This window comes from Haematobia irritans, chromosome 1 (assembly GCF_050003625.1).
Source record: "Haematobia irritans isolate KBUSLIRL chromosome 1, ASM5000362v1, whole genome shotgun sequence".
Taxonomy (NCBI): domain Eukaryota; kingdom Metazoa; phylum Arthropoda; class Insecta; order Diptera; family Muscidae; genus Haematobia; species Haematobia irritans.
Window position 1 is genome coordinate 120,217,080 of NC_134397.1, and position 20,619 is coordinate 120,237,698.

Below are 20,619 nucleotides of genomic sequence, written 5' to 3' on the forward strand. Positions count from 1 at the left end.
TATTTGAAACGTTAGATTGGCCCATGACATTTACTTTTTGAAGATAATTTCATTTAAATGTTGACCGCGGCTGCGTCTTAGGTGGTCCATTCGGAAAGTCCAATTTTGGGCAACTTTTTCGAGCATTTCGGCCGGAATAGCCCGAATTTCTTCGGAAATGTTGTCTTCCAAAGCTGGAATAGTTGCTGGCTTATTTCTGTGGACTTTAGACTTGGCGTAGCCCCACAAAAAATAGTCTAAAGGCGTCAAATCGCATGATCTTGGTGGCCAACTTACCGGTCCATTTCTTGAGATGAATTGTTCTCCGAAGTTTTCCCTCAAAATGGCCATAGAATCGCGAGCTGTGTGGCATGTAGCGCCATCTTGTTGAAACCACATGTCAACCAAGTTCAGTTCTTCCATTTTTGGCAACAAAAAGTTTGTTAGCATCGAACGATAGCGATCGCCATTCACCGTAACGTTGCGTCCAACAGCATCTTTGAAAAAATACGGTCCAATGATTCCACCAGCGTACAAACCACACCAAACAGTGCATTTTTCGGGATGCATGGGCAGTTCTTGAACGGCTTCTGGTTGCTCTTCACTCCAAATGCGGCAATTTTGCTTATTTACGTAGCCATTCAACCAGAAATGAGCCTCATCGCTGAACAAAATTTGTCGATAAAAAAGCGGATTTTCTGCCAACTTTTCTAGGGCCCATTCACTGAAAATTCGACGTTGTGGCAGATCGTTCGGCTATTCATGATGAAATGTCAAAGCATACTGAGCATCTTTCTCTTTGACACCATGTCTGAAATCCCACGTGATCTGTCAAATACTAATGCATGAAAATCCTAACCTCAAAAGAATCACCCTTTATAACCACCATCTTAAGTAGGAACAAAAAGGGATGGTTACAAAACAAATATTATCAGCTGTAAACCCTACAAATCCTTTACTATCAAATGTCAATTACGAAGGTATAACATGCAGTACACGTGTAATTATTTCAAATAAAACATCTGGCGATAAGTTAACTCTATAAATTTTCATTGTTTCTTGAAGTATGATATTTTTAACAATTGAAATTATAAAGTGACTGTAGTCAAGTGGGCACAATCGAAATTGTCTATTACCTATAAAAAAGATAATGTTTTTTACCAATTAATTTTTTCGCTTTGCTATAAACTAAAATCTATTAAGCTCTGTTGTATCATAAAAAACCGTATAAGACTTTTTCCGCTACTAGTTAACGCCTACAATTTTGCTTGTCGCCAATGTGCACAATATCTTCGGTATGTATTTGAAATTCAAACCCTGACACTGAATATCTATGGAAATATATACATATGTATCCATAGATAGTTATAGCTATACGCGTATGTATGTATATCTACACTTACACTGTGGTCATTGATTGATTCCAGTGACGTAGTTTGGGGGGGCACTTCAAAAACGAATTCAATACATTCCAATGATTATACGATTATATAGATTTATACATTTATTTAAATTTCAATTTAATCTATGAAAATGAGTATTGTAACGTGGTTTTGTCGTCGGCAGAGGTAGACCAGTGGTCGTCCAGGATCCACTTTAAGGACCCACGAACCTTAAATTAAGAACACACGATTTGGTGGTATTTATATAATAGTAATACGAGCTTTATTTATTTGACCTTATATACGTGTAATGCTTATGTTTGCAATGTATGCTGGGGAGTCGGTGATTTATTATGTAGCCTCTTAGTAAAGATGTCGTTGAATCGGTTGTTGACGATTTGATTTGGCTAAGGCGAAACTATTCAGGAGAATAAGGCTTCGATTTTATTGAGTCGAGTCGTTAGTACGGTTTCGGCGATTGTTCGGTTCGGACCCCGTTGATGGGTTCTTCGACAATGAAGGTCCGGGGTTGTCCTTGACGATTCGGCGTCGTTGACTATTCGATTGATGATTCGGTTAATGATTCGGTTGATGATTCGGTGGTGGTAATGGTGGTTTGCTGGTCAGCCGTCGGTGGCTGTCCGGTGTGATGAATCGGTTGTGTTGTCTTGGCTGTCGGTGGTTGACCAATGTTGATGATTCGGGTGATGCGGCGATTCAGTAGTGACTGTTATATGTTGATAATTCTGGTGATGCGGAGATTCGGTGTTGATAGTTGATTCGTTGTTAGGTTAGTAACAAAATCTACAAACTACGTGCCGAAACTATTAGTGGAATCAAGCTAATAACCGGAGCTATTAGTGCGGAAGCAAGCTAATCGTCGGGAAACGATTAGTCCGGAAGCAAGCTAATCGTCGGGAAAGATTAGTGCGGAAGCAAGCTAATCGCCGAAGAACGATTAGTGCGGAATCAAGCTAATTGCCGAAACAATTAGTGCGGAAGCAAGCTAATAGACGAAGCTATTAGTGCGGAAGCAAGCTAATTGCCGAAACAATTAATGCGGAAGCAAGCTAATCGTCGGGAAACGATTAGTGCGCAAGCAAGCAAATCATCGGGAAACGATTAGAGCGGAAGCAAGCTAATCGCCGAAGAACGATTAGTGCGGAAGGAAGCTAATAGCCGAAGCTATTAGTGAGGAAGCAAGCTAAATGCCGAAACACTTAGTGCGGTGGTAGTGTGAACTGACTGCGGTCGTGCCACTCGTCGTGTTCAATACCCTTCGGCTGTCGAGACTCATCTCGTTGCCCAAAAACCCCGAGTTTATATTCTCCCACAGCCACGACGTAGATGAGAATTATACTCATAGCACGCAGAAATAAATGTCGTTGAATGTCAGAATGCCTTATGAGTCATTGTTCCCATACCCACCCAGACTGCATTGAACGACAGTGGGCATGTGGAGAGTAGATCAGTGGGTATATGTATAGTGGCCACACAAAGTACACACACACACTAAACAATATGAGGCACAATTAAATAAATGTATGTAAGGACGAATACATTTTGTTTTACACTATTGATAATTCAAAAATGTATTTCGTTCCGTTACAGTATTCTCAATATTGGTATAAGAACAGATTTCGATAAAAAAAATATAATATAAGACTCTCTCCCCCTCACGAATATAATATTCGAAATACGCCACTGATTTGGCGTAATATATGCAACCATAGATAGATAGGCACATGCTTAATTTCATGTTATTACCCCCCAAAGACTTTTGGCAAAAATGGTAGTGGTTCCACACGATATGAAATGAATTCAAGGCAACCCTGTTATAAGCTTACCAAACATTTTTCGCTTTTTTTTTGTTGGTTTTGTATATTTCATCGATTACACATGAATATTATCGATACATATTAGGGTTTAACGAGACAATCGTATATAAAACTTTTAAAGCATATCAATACAAATGTTAGTTGAGGACAACAATAAAAAATATTTGGATCGCAAAATAGAAGTTACAGGATTGTCATCAGGTGTCGTAGTTCGGGATATAGGCATTAGACAAAGCTGAAACTATATTCATGACATAAATTGGTAGAAAATTCGTGTACCATAGTAAAAAAAATTAACCTATTAGGGTTGAAACTGTTATAAAGGGTGATACGGTCAAAATTTGGTCAATATAAACTTGACGTATTTTTTTCAATTTTGCATTTAAAAAACCTGAACACCCCTCATTTTGAAGGTGTGTGTGTAGAATGTTGCTCCTATTTTGATTTTGGAATTCACTCTGCAGTTATCAAAATGGAGTCCAAGCAAGAAGAGCAGCGTATCAAAATTTTGCTCGCGCATCGCGAAAATCCGAGCTACTCGCACGCAAAGCTGGCAAAATCGCTAAAAGTTGCCAAATCAACCGTTACAAATGTAATTAAAGTGTTTGGGGAACGTTTGTCGACAGCCAGGAAGTCTGGATCGGGAGGAAATCGAAAACCGGAAGCCGCTGAGACGACAAAGAGAGTTGCCGGTAGTTTCAAGCGAAATCCTAACCTCTCTCTCCGAGATGCCGCAAATAAGCTGCTGTCAACCAAGAAATTTACGTGAAAGAGTGTTTGAATAAACGTCTGCTGCCTTTCCTGAAGAAACGCGGTTGTTCCGTACTGTTTCGGCCGGATTTGGCATCTTGCCATTACGGTAAAAAGGCCATGGAGTGGTACGCCGCCAACAACGTGCAGGTTGTTCCCAAGGACAAGAACCCTCCCAACACGCCAGAGCTCCGCCCAATTGAGAAATACTGAGCTATTGTCAAGCGGAACCTAAAGAAGACCAAAAAACTGCTAAGGACGAGCAGCAGTTCAAGGCAAACTTTGCGGCTTTCTGCGGCGAAGAAGGTGAACAAGGTGGCTGTACAAAATCTGATGGCAGGTGTCAAGCGTCAGGCCCGGCAATTCGGATTTGGAAAAGCGAAAGCCTAACTGACTATTTTTCCTGAATTTTATACTAATTGAACTTGAAAAAGAAATTTAATTTGATTTTTTAAATAAACGATTTCACCGATTTACACGCGTTTACCCTTGACCAAATTTTGACCGTATCACCCTTTAAGGGCCAATTAATTAATTTATATAAAAATAAACTGAATGGTATAAAAACATTTTGTAATATATGGAGTTAAAACTTTCTTTACTTGAACGAAAAACAAACCAAATTTTTGCAATTTTTAGTAAAATTTTTAACTAAATTTAATTAGTTACATGAACTGCAATAGATTTCAAAATAACAAATAACATATTACGAAATTTTCAAATTTTCTGTAAAAGTGAACTATGTAGTTGTAACTGTGATGATCCATACTGCACTTCAAAACTTGTTATAAATTACGACCTAAATTTTGTTTTTACTGTGTATATATGTTAAAAATTATTCATAAATTTTACAAAATCCAATGAAAATATCATTGCTTTAATGAAGAATATATGTTACAAAGAATAGTTAATGATGAATGTATCGCAAATGAATACTTTCGGCGTAGGCTTGTGTTTTATTGTCAAACAACAAATAATTGCAAATACACTCTTCATATTATTATTTATGTCGGCAGACAATTACTGATTGCTGCCAGAGAAGCTGAAAATAGTTGCCAACAATCGCAATCACCTAATCAAAGCATCAATAATAGATGCATTCGTAAGATAAGCAAATGAACTAGTTACACTACACAACAATATTAATCATTAAATAGAATTTAATAACATATCAAAAATATAAAAAACACTACTATTTGTTTTATTTCACCCACACCGATCAAATAATATCGTAGCAACAAAAATGTGTATCTTTACTTAGAAGAAAATTTCATTCAATTGAGGTTGAAATAATTCTGGCGGTCCGAATGGATCAAGTATACTAGCTTCCTTTGAACACCCCTCTTTATAACGAGTTACTTGGGAGATACTATCCCAAGCATATCGTTTCAATTGCTATGGTACCTAGAAGCCCCAGAAGCCCCAGAAGTCGAATCAGTATATCGATCTATTTGATAGCATGGACCAATAAAAACCAAAACAACAAAGTCAAATCCAATGATCGGTCTATATGGGGTCTATACCAAAATATGGTATAGTACCCATTTATGCACCTAAAATACATGCAGATTTCCAACTTTAGGGAAATCGTATAAAAATTGCGGATATGGAAGCCCAATAAGTCAAATCGAGAGATCGGACCGATGCACATAATATTCGACAAAATATCTCTAATATTTGCCATTTAGGTAAATTGGATAAAAATTGTGATGTCAGAAGCCCCAGAAGTCAAATCGAGAGATCGGTCTATATGGGGCCTATACTAAAACATGAACTAATACACTTCACATTTGACACACCTGTTTATGGACCTAAGATACCTTTAGATTTCGAAGAATTCAAAGTGAGGGATGGGTATATATACACTCTTATTTATGCCTAGATTTCCTATTTTAGGTAAATCATTGCGGATATAGGAGTCCAAGAAGTCAAATCGGGAGATCGGACCGATGCACATCAAATTCGGAACACCTATTTTTGAACCTCAAAATACCTCAAATTTTATAAAAGGCAAATTAAATAAAAGTTGGGATGTTCAGAAGCCCACAATTCGGATCAAAATTGGTATGTCTAAACGCCAAAGAAGTCAAAACTGAAGATCGGACCAACCAAAATATGGACTTAGCGGTCAACAACATATTGGGCACACTTATTTTTGGATCTAAAATATGTCTATATTTCCAATTTTAGCCAAATCGAATAAAAATTGGGATGCTCACGATCCAAAATAAGGAGGTCGATTTATTTGGGGGCTATGTCAAGCCTGGACCGATATAGCCCATCTTCGAACTTGACTTGCTTCCAGACGGCGAACAGGGCGATTACAACAGACAGACAGAAATGGTTATACCATATATGTTATATATTTATATACGTTATATAGTCGGAACTGGATATTTCGATGTGTTACAAACGGAATACCCATATCATCCTTTTACACACAAATTTTTTTTTCTGATTCAATCACGAAATTAATGGATCCAATTAATTTTTTAATTGAAATGTCTTCTATCACAGAAATGATAGTATCAACTAAAAAATTAATTGATCCAAATAAAAAAATTAATTGGTACTATTAATTTTTGTGATTGATTTTTGTTTCCGTTAAAAAATTTGTTGAATCAATTAATTTTTTAATTGAATATTTTTAAAAATCAATTAAGACTTTAATTGGAAACATTTGAAAAAAAAATATTGTCGTGAGGCCAAAGATTTCATGTCCTATTGGTTATTATAACGAAGCTTCTGAAAATCAACGAAAATTTACGTTTATGAACCCTTATATGCGCACTGTATCTTTTAAGATACAACCAGAAAGAATTCTTACGTCTTAAAATTTTAACCGAATTCTATAAAGTTAAGTCTGTTGTCTTTAATACATCATAGGTGGTGTGTTATTTGTTGGAAGTTAAATAATATTTACCACAGATGTAAGTAATGTTGGTAAAAAACCTGTGTAGTGTAAACATATCTCAATTCTCTATTCTGTACGAAAATCAAATTGTTTATTTGTAAATAAAAACTCAGTTTAATTCCAACCGTATTTTTTAAAATACAACTTTACAAAAAAAAAACACATTTTTTGTTCTTTATTTACCATTTTGCATTTTATATTTTTTTTCGGAGGTCAAAAACCTTTGTTGTTAGCACCTAATTGTTTTTTTATATTTATTTTCATAATTTAGTATGATTGTAAATCTTGTAATAAATAAATATTTTTTAAGGGTTAAGGAAATTGTTCATTATCTTAATGAAAATCATCATATTAATTAAAAGGTATCGTTTGCTACAATATAATAAATTTTTTGTGTTGGTATTAAATGTATGTTTAGTGTATTTACTAACTTCTTTAACTCGCAATCGATAACAAACTAGTTAAAGCAAAGACTATGGTTTTATTATTATTATTGTTTATTTTTTTAGTGCATATTGTCGGGAGGCCAAAGATTTCACGTCCTTAAAACAGGAATGCAAAATTAGCTTAACATAGAAGATACCTTTCTCTCTCTCTTTTTTCTTTATTTTTTTAATTTAATTTATTTTATTTTCATATGTAACTAAGCCTTACAAAGGCCTTATACAGTTACTTAAATCAACATTTTAAATACTACTCAAAACAATTCTCTTATTTCTAACATTAATATACTAACAATAATACAACAACAGGATACTACTCTTTATTTGCCCAAAAGTCGATAAATCCCGATGTATCAGGCTCACTTAGACTATTCAGTCCATTGAGATACCACAGTGGTGAACTTCTCTCTTATCACTGAGTGCTGCCCGATTCCATGTTAAGCTCAATGACAAGGGACCTCCTTTTTATAGCCGAGTCCGAACGGCGTTACACATTGCAGTGAAACCACTTAGAGAAGCTTTGTAACCCTCAGAAATGTCACCAGCATTACTGAGGTGGGATAATCCACCGCTGAAAAACTTTTTGGTGTTCGGTCGTAGCAGGAATCGAACCCACGACCTTGTGTATGCAAGGCGGGCATGCTAACCATTGCACCACGGTGGCTCCCAACTTGGCTTTAATAATTCTGAACTTGGCTTTAATAATTCTGAAAAATTCTTAAAATTTAATGAAGTCGTCTTAAAATTAGTTGATTCATCTTGACTACAAAACAAAAAAGCGTTCAAAAATAGGAAATGTTTTTCTTTTTGGATCCGGAAGTGGTGCAAAATTGTCGCAGAAGCGATGAATTTAACATATGTTAACATGGGCTTGTCATAGGACGGAAGTTCTCCATTTCAACAGCCGGTGCACTGAATTTGCATCACTTCTTTAGGTGTGATCCGAATTCAATATTTTGGATGTAAATTAAAAAATTCTGTGATATTTTGTCAAATAAATAATTTTTATATTTTTTTTGTAATTTTTAATGGATTCTAACGCTTGTCTGAAACGTTCGACCTCAAATATTTTCAAAAATTCAAATTGTGAATTTTTCAGATTGGATTTAGCAGTTTTTTCGACAAAATTTAAATAATTTGTACCATTTTATGAATACTTAAACTGTTTTTAACCAATTTGAAACAAATTTAAAATTACCCATTAAAAATATGAAAAAGCATGTTATAAAAAATTGAATGAAAAGAACATCCTGTGTAGTTAAAATATAGAACACCATTGGGAGTACATCTTCTGGAAGTGCTTTTAAAGTTGTGCCTTTGGAAGAACTTCCAAAATTTTTTTACTGGGTAAGGATACTTCAATTCTCCGCTTCCTTGGCTCGAAATCAATATCAAAACCATTAGATTAAAGACAAAATTTTTGGAACCGGTGTAATTTCATAGGGGAAACCCCTATGCAAGGGGCTTCAATCCAAGGAATTGGTCAAGCAATAAATCAACCCCTGTAATAAAGCCCCAACGAATTATTTATTCGAATTATTTTGTAATTGATAAACAAAATTAAACAATTAACAAATACATTTCTTTGTAACACCCTGTTCATTCAAAATAAATATAAAAACCGTCTGAGATCTTTGGCGTATATAAAAACATACACGTGTTTCAATCATCTCTACTATATATTTTTCCGGACGTATATACAGAGATGTTAGATGTCGTTCATTCATTGTAAATGTTAAAATATTATAAAAGAATACGAATGCTAATGAGCAGAGTGCAGAGCGTTGAAATCTATAGAAATTGATTAAGAAACCAAACATCAATTAGTATCTCTCTACCAAAGACAATGAGCATGCAAGTCTTTATGTGATTGCATTGCAATTGAATTGTTTTCAAAACACCAACCAACAAAGCGAAATTCTCACTATTTTTCCTTTTCATCAAAATCTCTGCTGAATTTTCAAACTTTTTTAACGAACGTTCAGTTCTTGTTGTACATACTCGTAATAAAATAAATGTGATGATGCGGAATGTCCTAAACAGAATACACATTTATTAAATAAGCTTATGTGTCATAATCTTAACTGCAGAAATAATTATAATAAAATTAATGACACTGAGGAAAAATGTATTCAGATCATTGTTTAAAATGTAGATTTGCAGCTACTTATACCCAGAAAAAAGTGAACCCACAATAAATGAAAATGTCTGAAATGTATATATTTGCTTTTCGCTGTAAGGAAGTTTGCTTGGGAAAAAAATATTTAGTTTTTGTGATAAACGTTGATTCTTATACAGGATGTAAGAACAATTTCATAAAGACTAACTCAAAAAAAAATATGGCTAATTATATCTTCCCTCACTTCTTTCTCACGTTCACGAGTTTTTTAGCTATTATCACTTTTTTCTGTAATACAAACAATGTAAAAGAAATTAATCGATTTTTAAAATTTTAAGGGTTCGTGGGTTCAATCCCTGCTTCGACCGCACATAAAAAAGTCGACATAACATACAACTATATTAAATTTTTATTATGAAACTTCAAAATTTTTCTTATAGAAGACTTAGAGCCAGGCAGTGCTTGATATAAACGAAATGGACTGTGTTTTTTGATCAAAAAATTTTTTTTTATAGTAAAAATAAAAAAATTGTAACAACAAAAATTTGTTGGTGATAAAAGTTTGAAACTTTCGAAGAAAGTCATAAAAATCTAACAAAAAAAACGTTTTGGGTTCTTTGCGTGTATTGTGTTATAAAGGGTGGTTAAATTGTAAGGGCCGATGTTGAATGTGAACCACACCTAACCGCCAAGTTTTTTCCGAATTTTATTTGACATTTCTCTATTTCAGACTTACTCAATTTGAACCATGGAGAGATACACAATCCAACAACGTGTTAAATGATTCCAAGAAATGGCAACAGTGGATGATCAATTTTCGAAGAAAATCATCTTCAGTGATGAGGCACATTTTCACCTCAGTGGATTCCTCAATAAAGAGAATTGCCGCATTAGGGCGAATGAGAATCCAAGAGTGATTGTCGAAAAACCAATACACACACAAAGAGTGACTGTTTGGTGCGGTTTATGGGCTGGCGGCATCATCGGGCCGTATTTTTTCCAAAATGAGGCCGGTCAGGCAGTTACTGTGAATGGTGTTCGCTATCGTGAGATGATAACGAACTTTTTATGGCCCGAATTGGAAGATATGGATGTGGACGATATGTGGTTTCAGCAGGACGGTGCCACTTGCCACACAGCTAACGAAACAATGACTCTTTTGCGCAACAAATTCAATGGCCGTGTTATCTCACGTAATGGCGATGTCAATTGGCCTCCAAGATCATGTGATTTGACACCGTTGGACTTTTTTGCTTTTGGGTTATTTGAAAGAAAAGGTGTACGTCGATAAGCCAGCAACAATTCAAGAGCTAAAGGATGAGATAATTCGGCACATTAACGGCATAGAACCTCCATTATGCCTCAGCGTCATCGAAAAAGGTGTGCCACCGAGGTCGCGGCGCCCATTTGGCCGATATTTTATTCCATACATAATTGAGTAATACCAATATATCATAATAAAAAAATAGTTTGTTTTATTCAAAATCAACATCGGCCCTTGAAATTTTAACCACCCTTTAGTTAAATTTTCCCCTTTCGCTACACTGTGGAACAGGGTGTTATAAGTTAGTGCATATGTTTGCAACATCCAGAAGGAGACGAGATAGACACATGGTGTCTTTGGCAGAAATGCTCAGGGTGGGCTCCTGAGTCGATATAGCCATGTCCGTCTGTCCGTACGTTTTCGGTACACGTTTTGTGTTCTTTGCGTGTATTGTGTTATAGTTAAAATTTCCCCAACAACAAAGGGTTTCCTTCACGTTAATATTTGTTGAGGTACGCCAGTTGAAATAATTAACAAACAAACAAAAAAACAATTATACACACAAAAGTAAGGACAGTCTAAAGCCGGCCGAAGCCTTCACCACTGTGTAGACCAAAATTTTCGATACCATCTCAAATCCATCAAATTTATTGGGATCCATATAAAGGTTTATATTGACATATATTTAAAACTGCACACCATCTTCCGCACACTTGTCTATGAACCCAAAGTACCTATAGATTTTGAATTTCAAGCAAATCGGATAAAAATTCGTATATCTAGAACGCTCAAAAAGTCAAATCGAAAGATCAGACTAAATGGGTGTATATCAAAACGTAGACCGTAACGCACAATAGATTTTGAATTTCACGATAAAATTACGGTGTCCCGAAGTCCAAGACGTCAAGTGAGGAAATCGGGCTATTTGGAGGCTATACAGAAACATGGACCGGTATAGGCTCCACCATCTTCGGACATAATTGGCACTCCTATTTCTGGTCCTAAAGTTTATCTACATTTTAAATTTCATGCAAATCGAATAAACATTGCGGTGTCTACACTGAAAAAAGCATGATCGGTTTTAAAGATGTTGTCTTTACTTTAAAAATGTTGGTATTGATTCCGAGCCAAAGAAGCGGAGAATACAAATAAGGATACTTTTAAGACACAATTTTCTTTTAAATTTAGGTTTTGTGTACTTGCTTCTAGGAAGCAAATTTTTATTTTTCGTTTTTTCAGCTTGTTCACTTTAGTTGCCCTTTAAAAACGAGTTAACGACAACGTTATTTTCCAAATTCAGACTCGACTTCCAGTAGAAATTATGCTATGTTTCAAGTAAAAAAAGTCTTTAAAATAACGTGTTGAAAAAGGTATCCTATATTTGAATGATTTTTTGCTTTATAGTCAAGATGCAAAAAGACAACAAATTTAAACACAATTTCATTAATTTTAAAGAATTTTTCTGAATTATTAAAGTCAACTTGACCTTAGCCCAAAAATGTTTTCTTTCATATTATGATACCTATTTTTAAGTCAAATCACTTAATTATAAGTACAATACTTTTGGACAAGGAAGAAGAACTTTATATTAGAGAAATGCGTCTTCTATGCTAAGCAAAATTTGCAATCGTATTTTAAAGACATGAAATCTTTGAGCTCACGACAATATTTTTTTCAGTGTAGATGCTCAAAACCTCGAATTAGGAGATCGGTTTTTATGGGGGCTATATTGAAACCTGGACCTGGACCAGAACTATCTTCGAACTTGATCTGCCTGCAGACAAAGTTGATATATAGATTCTTTAGATATAAGATAAAAATTGAGAAAGAGTTGGAAATGGAATGTTTGTATTTAACAGAATACTTGAAAATTGTAGACAGTGGAATTCTGTGTTAAAAATATATCAACTTTTGAAAGAAAACAACATTGAAGACACATTTACAAATGTAGAAATCGCAATGAGAATCTTTTTAACCCTTATTTTTGATGGTTACTAACTGCAGTGGGGAACGTTCCTTTTCCAAACTAAAAAGAATTAAAAATGAATTGAGAAGTACAATGCTTCAAGAGAGATTAAGTGAAGAATTTGAAGTAATTAATGATTTTCTCTGTCTCAAATCTAGAAGGGTTCCTCTTCAAACGACATAAATTAGGCGGCAACCCTGATGCCAGTCTCTCTACGCCAACCTCTGATGTCCATGAGAAAAGATGATTGAGTCGTAAAAAGTTGTAAGAGAAGTAAGTCGTTTAAAGTTGCTCTGCTCTGTCGCGTATTCTAATCGATTTTGTTTTAACGTTGCCGGTTTAAAGCACCATCAACCATCGTTCGATTCTTTTTTAAAATTTTTACTTCCACCTGTACTTTTCGTATTTTTACAAAAGAATTAATAAACTGAAATTTCTTGGATTCTAATATAATTGAATTCTTACATAGATTTTTAATCACAAATCTGTGAATGCCAAGGGGAGTTACGTTTGTGGCAAATATTAAACTTATCTATTCGCTTAATGCGAGTATCAACCTTGTTTAAAACAAAAACCTTGTTTATCTATTTTTGTTTTATTATAACAAAATAGTGTTTTGTCAAAGTCATAGTAGTCCCATTATACACGCAAAAAATAATTATTTCCTCCTAAACGAAATTTTAGACAAACAAAGTTCGTTTCTCATTTGCTTTTCGCTATAAGAAAGTTCATTTGGAAGACAAGTATATACTTTTTGTGACATTTCATAAAGACTAACTCAAAACAATAATCTTTTCTGGTTAATTGCATTTTCCTCACATCTTTCTCACTTCCACGAGGTTTTTTCATTCTTAGCGCCTTTTTTCGTAATACAAACAATGTAGAAGAAATTATTCGATTTTATAATTTTTTTTTTTTAATTTTACCTTTCGCCTGGACGGAGAATCGAACCGCGGACCATGTATTTTTTGTAAGCCACCATACTATCCACTGAGCTACGTAGCTGTTATTGTCATCAATAGATAATTATCCATATAAGTTATATTTATATAGCATAGCTTGTGGCACCCACGAACCGATTAAACAAACTTTTTTTAACAGAAACATACATTTAGTTGGGCACCGTGGAGCAGTGGTTAAATCATAAATAACCCAACAAAAACAAAAGCGTCGCTAAAAAAGTAGTCAAAATGTTCGTTTTGGACCCGGAAGTGGTGCAAAATTGGCGCAGAAGCGATGAATTTAACATGGGCTTGTCATAAGACGGATGTCCACCATTTTAAGAGCCGTTGCACTGAATTTGCATCACTTCATAAGGAATGATTCGAATTCAGTGGTTTGGATGTGAATAAAAAAAATGTTGTAATATTTTGCCAAATAAATAATTTTTATATATTTTTATTATTTTTAATGCATTCTAACGCTTTACCGAAACGTTTGACATCAACTATTTTCAAAAAAATATTTAGCATTTTTTCAACAAAATTTTAATAATTTGTAGCATTTTATTAAGTTGAAACAAAAAAGTTAAAATTACCCATTAAAAATATGTAAAAAGCATGTTATAAAAAATTGAATTAAAAGAACTTCCTGTGTAGTTAATATAAAAAACATCTTTGGGAGGACATTTTTGGAAGTGCTTTTAAAGTTGTGCCTTTAGAAGAACTTCCAAATTTGTTTGCTGGGACACTTTTGCGAAATTACGTAAAAAAGCTTTAGATTTAAATATTTCCCATATTTTCTTACTCCGCTCCAGGGCATTAGCCGATCTAAATCGTATGTCTAGAGATTTGGTAGAAGTCTAAAAAGTTTGTCCAAATAGGTTCAGATCGAAATATGTATATGGGAACACAGTTTGTTATATACTATAAAGGTATAGTATATAGCAAACTGTCTGTACCGCTCGACTTTAGACTTTCCTTATTTGTTCCTTTCTGAGGAAGAAAGCGAAAGTACTTTTTATACCCTCCACCATAGGATGGGGGTATATTAACTTTGTCATTCCGTTTGTAACACATCGAAATATTGCTCTAAGACCCCATAAAGTATATATATTCTGGATCGTGGTGAAATTCTGAGTCGATCTAATCATGTCCGTCCGTCCGTCTGTTGAAATCACGCTAACTTCCGAACGAAACAAGCTATCGACTTGAAACTTGGCACAAGTAGTTGTTATTGATGTAGGTCGGGTGGTATTGCAAATGGGTCCACTTTTACGTATAGCCCCCATATAAACGGACCCCCAAATTTGGCTTGCGATTGCTCTAAAAGAAGCAAATTTCATCCGATCCGGCTCTAATGACCATGGAAAAATTGGTCCACATCGACCCATAATTATATATAGCCCCCATATAAGCCGATCCCCAGATTTGACCTCCGGAGCCTCTTAGAGGAGCAAAATTCATCCGATCCGGTTGAAATTTGGTACGTGGTGTTAGTATATGGTCTCTAACAACCATGCAAGAATTGGTCCATATCGGTCCATAATTATATATAGCCCCCATATAAATCGATCCCCAGATTTGTCCTCCGGAGCCTCTTGGAGGAGTAAAATTCATCCGATCCGGTTGAATTTTGGAACATGGTGTTAGAATGTGGTCTCTAACAAACACGCAAGAATTGGTCCATATCGGTCCATAATTATATATAGCCCCCATATAAACCGTTCCCCAGATTTGATCTCCGGAGCCTCTTGGAGGAGCAAAATTCATCCGATCCGGTTGAAATTTGCATCGTGGTGTTAGTATAAGGCCGCTAATAACCATGCCAAAATTGGTCCATATCGGTCTATAGTTATATATAGCCGATCCCTAATCACACAAAAATTGGTCCATATCGGTTGCCACTCGAGCCAAAAATAATCTACCAAAATTTTATTTTTATAGAAAACATTGTCAAAATGTTATTTCTATAGAAAATTTTGTCAAAATTTTATTTCTATAGAAAATTTTGTCAACATTTTATTTTTATAGAAAATTTTGAAAAAATTTTATTTCTATAGAAAATTTTGACAAAATTTTATTTCTGTAGAAAATTTTGTCAAAATTTTATTTCTATAGAAAATTTTGTCAAAATTTTATTTCTATAGAAAATTTTGTCAAAATTTTATTTCTATAGAAAATTTTGACAAAATTTTATTTCTGTAGAAAATTTTGTCAAAATTTTATTTCTATAGAAAATTTTGACAAAATTTTATTTCTGTAGAAAATTTTGTCAAAATTTTATTTCTATAGAAAATTTTTTCCAAATTTTATTTCAATAGAAAATTTTGTCAAAATTTTACTTCTATAGAAAATGTCGTCAAAATTTTATTTCTATAGAAAATTTTGACAAAATTTTATTTCTGTAGAAAATTTTGTCAAAATTTTACTTCTATAGAAAATGTTGTCAAAATTTTATTTTGTAAAAATTGTATTTCTATAGAAACTTTAAATTTAATTATATACGTATTTAGCCGGCCCTTTTGTAGTTTAATATGTACCACGTATGGACTATATGGTATGTATTACGTTGTTACACGGATGGAAAAGACTGTTTTTCATATGTTTGGCTATAAACATTATATGTTTGGAACACAAATTTTTAAACACAATATTTTTGAGTGCAAGCATATAATGTTCATAAACTAGCATAACATGTTTGGGACATATATGTTAATATGTTAGAACATATTATGTTTGGGACATAAAATGTTTGTAAATATAATATGCTTGGATGCAAACATATATTAATTTAGAAATAGCCTATAAACATATATGTGTTTAGTAGCTTGGAGCGCTATTTAACAGGGAGCGATATTGAATTAAGTTGGTGGTTGTTGCTTGTTATTACAAAATTTACATTTTATTTTTCCTTGGGCAATTGATCTGCTACTTCTTTGATCCTTACAAACTGTGTGGTCCGTTGTTCGAATCCCCGTCCGGCAAAAGGTAAAATTAAAATAAAAAAAAATCATACAATTGAATAATTTCTTCTACAATGTTTGTATTACAGAAAAAGGTGCTAAGAACTAAAAAATCTTGTGGAAGTGAGAAAGATGTGGGGGAATATACAATTGGGCAGAAACAAAATTTTGAGCATTCAAATGCTTCCAAACATATTATATGGTCACATAATAACATATTGTTTTTTGGAAGACAACATTATTGAATTTAGATGCAAAAATACAAAATGTTTGGAACTTAGACTACCCAAACATATATTGTTTAGACCAATATGCTTTCAAACATATTATATATTGGTAGAGATCAAACATATAAATGTTTGGGCAATACCCAAAAATGTATATGCTTGAAGCAAAATATGTTTGGGAGTATATGTTACAGAAGCGATTTTTTGTGAGCGTGTAGGAAGTTTTATGATACCTTGCCATCGGCTTCAGTAGACGTTTCTACGCAATCCATGGTGGAGGGTACATAAGCTTCGTCCTGGCCGAACTTACAGCCGTATATACTTGTTATTGTTGTGTCTCAAATCTTAGTTTGCATATGAATTTTATAATATTTCAATATTTTTCTCTGTGTAAACTGTATACAATCTTTTGCAAGTAAAAAGTTTTTCCCAACTGACCCATATCTTTTCAAAGATTTACAATTTAGTGAATCTTTCAATTACTTACCCAATATTATATGTGTCAAACGGCTACTGATAATGATGATAATGATGTTGATTACTTCAGCGCCCAACTATTTCGATTGTAGATAGTTTTGCAAATATATATTTTTTTCTTGTGCTTTTTGTTTATCACAATTAAATTATATTGTTAACAATAAAGCAGCAGAGCAGCACTGGTGGCGACAACGGCGAAACAACAACGCATGGTAACAATTGCCAAGAATTTTTCTGAATTTGAATTCGCCACAAACACTAGAGATCAACGAAGAAAACTGTAAGCATATATAAAGAAAATCAACAACAATGGCAACACATCTATTAATACAAAAACACAATTTGTAAAAAATAAAAAAATATATATAGTATTTTGCAAAGACAATAAACTCTAGGAAGATAGGAAATTGGCTACTGAGGAGATCGAACCATTTACCGTGTTAGTTTCATACTCGAACCAAACGCGTATACGACAAGTATTGATATAGCATTAAAATGCAAATAAAAAGAAATTAAGTGCACGAAATAAATTTCCTTAAACGGGAAAATGTAATTTTTTTGTTGTAGTCTAAAATTTAACATTGTTTCATTAAGATAATTAAGTTTTTCATTTAAAAAATAAAAACGAAAAACAAATAAAAAAATACAAACATGTATGGAACTAACATGGTAAATGCAACATTTGGTATGACGCAAGCCAATTTCCTATCTTCCTCAAGTTTATTGTCTTTGGTATTTTGCCTTTGTTTATTTATTTATTTTTTGTTTTGTTTTGTTTTTTTTTTTTTTTTTTCTTTATTTATGTTTTTATATTGTCATTAATTTACAAGTATTTATTCATTTTGTTTTCACTAACCCGATTGTCACGAACCACTATGAAATAATCGCAAACAAAAGTACAAAGACATTACAATCCACAGTGATGAACAAAAGATTAGCGACACTATATGCTCGGAAGAAAAAGTGACAGTCAAAGTTTCGGTGCAAAAATTATATGCTACACATATAATTTATTTAACATTTCTGTAACCATCGTTTCTGTTCAATTTAAATTGAACAAAAATTATATGCTTGAAACTAAAATATTTAGAACATTATTTTTAAGTGCAAGCGCATAATGGCCATAAACTAGTATAATATGTTTGGGTTATATATGTTAATATGTTATAACATATTATGTTTGGGACATACAATTTTTGTAAATATAATATGTGTGTATGAAAACATAAATTAATTTAGAAATGACCTATAAACATATTATTTTTAGGCCATTACAATTTCTTAAATATAATGTCTCTGGATCCATACATATATTAATAAATAGAAAGATGGTGACGGAGATGATAGATAACGAAAGACATCAATATGACATAGTGGGAGAATCAATTAAGAGCAAATTGTGCTCTGCTTGAGAGAAATATTTTTTGTGCTTGCATTCATTTTGGTATTCGTCTGGCACATGCAATAGGCACCCCAAAAATTTAAATATTTAAGTCTAAACCTTATTCAGTTTACAATTTATAAAATTGTGTATTCGGAGAAAAGAACAGAGAGCGACAATGAGATTAGATATATGGAATAACAATGGACTGAAGAGTCTAAGTGAGCCTGAAACTTAATCGGGCTGCCACTTTAACCTAACCTAGATATATAGAAGAAAATGAAAATTGGTGTTTGTTTTGAGAGCCGCATTTGAATGAGGGTGTGTTTTTATCTACATCGACATCATTTTTCCCCCAATAAAATTGACTCTGTAACATATACTCCTATACATATTCTGCTTCGAACATTAATATTTCCAATATCTGATCAAACAAAAAATTATTTGCACTGTGCAAACATATTGTTTCTCATCCCACGCATATCTTTTTTAAGACCCCAAATAGTTAGTTCCTTCTTTTATAAACCTATTTATATATTTTTAATGTTCTGTCGAATTACCCATAGTCCGACTCGATTTGTTTTGATGCCACAAGAATACACAATTGAATTCAATAATGTTTATACTGAAACATTTAAAATTTTTGGGGTGCTTCGTTCATTCAAGCACAATTATTCAGAAAAAATGTCTCTCAAGTAGAGAACCATTTGCTCTGATTTGATTATCTCATTCATGAAGTATTTCATTATCCGTCCATTCTCTCTCGCTCTCTCTCTCTGACGTTTCTAAACATATATATTTTTATACGATATTTCTAAATTAATATATATATTTGCATCCAGAGAAATTATATTTAACAGAATGTAATGTCCCAAACATAATATGTTCTAACATATACCTATATATGTCCCAAACAGTTTATACTAGTTTATGAACATTATATGATTCTTCTTAAAACTAATTTGAGTTACAAACAAACAAGTAGGGCTATGACAAAGCCGACATTTTCCGACCAAAAAAAGAAATAATAAAATAGTGGAGACCATTATAAATTTATGACGACACTAGCTTCTTTTGACCCTTGCAGTGAACAGAACCTCGGTTTAATTCACCATACATACTATACTATGGTTCTTGACAGAGCCTCATCGCTAAAAAATTTAATAAATTAGTTCATCGATGCACTGTTATTGAATTAATCCACGTCGAAAGTTATAGAAAATAATCGCACTAAAATGTTTACGGTACACCGAAGAAAAGTGAATTGTTTTATAGGAAGAATGAACTATCTCGCACGAAAATTTTATTTTATTTTTTATTTATTTTATTTAGGGAATTACACATACAACAAAATTTTAACAATTTTTTCAATTAAAGTATGTGTCTATCATTGCAAGGTATGAAGTTAATTCTTATCATAATTACATATTAAAATATTATAGAAAAAATGTAAGAAAACGAAAGCAATTAAACTAAATACATATAAAATTGGTATTAGCATTGAAATATTTTAAGTAGGTTAATGAACATATAAAAATAAGATTTCATATAACAAAAATTACTTTACTAAAATAAAATATAGAATATAACAAAATATAAAAAAGTTAAAAGTATTGAAATAGAACAAAGTTAAGAAAAGAAAATTATTGCAAATTCTTAAAATGATTGAAAAGTGATTTCTTAAATTTGTTTGCGTTGCCAAGTGATTGAAGGTTTGTTGGTAACGAGTTCCAAAGAAAGACAGAATGTAGCATAAATTGTCTCTCGCTCACTTGAAGTCAATGTCGATCTGGTATAAGCAGTACACCTCTGTTAGACCGCCCGAAACGTATCTTGTCATATAAGTATTCAGGTTGTTTCAAGTATATTATCTTGTGAAGGAAAAGAAGGGTTCGTACCTTTAACAAGTCCAATAACGGGAAGCCATATAAGGAGTTAATGAAAGAAGAAGAGCTGTCGTATCTTTTTAAGCCAA

At 33.2% G+C, this 20,619-nt stretch overlaps 1 protein-coding gene across 4 annotated transcripts in view; it reads right to left on the minus strand.

The window, feature by feature from the left end:
- Nucleotides 1-20,619, minus strand: part of LOC142221720 (uncharacterized) — a 121,240-nt gene that overhangs the window by 93,149 nt on the left and 7,472 nt on the right. For 2 of the 4 annotated variants that reach the window (XM_075291507.1, XM_075291501.1), the window contains exon 2: nt 17,274-17,541. The exons of 1 other annotated variant lie outside the window; for it this stretch is intronic. The gene's annotated coding sequence lies outside the window, so the exon portion shown is untranslated. The remainder of the gene's footprint in view (nt 1-17,273; nt 17,542-20,619) is intronic. One more of the 4 variants, XM_075291502.1, reaches the window with a different exon arrangement.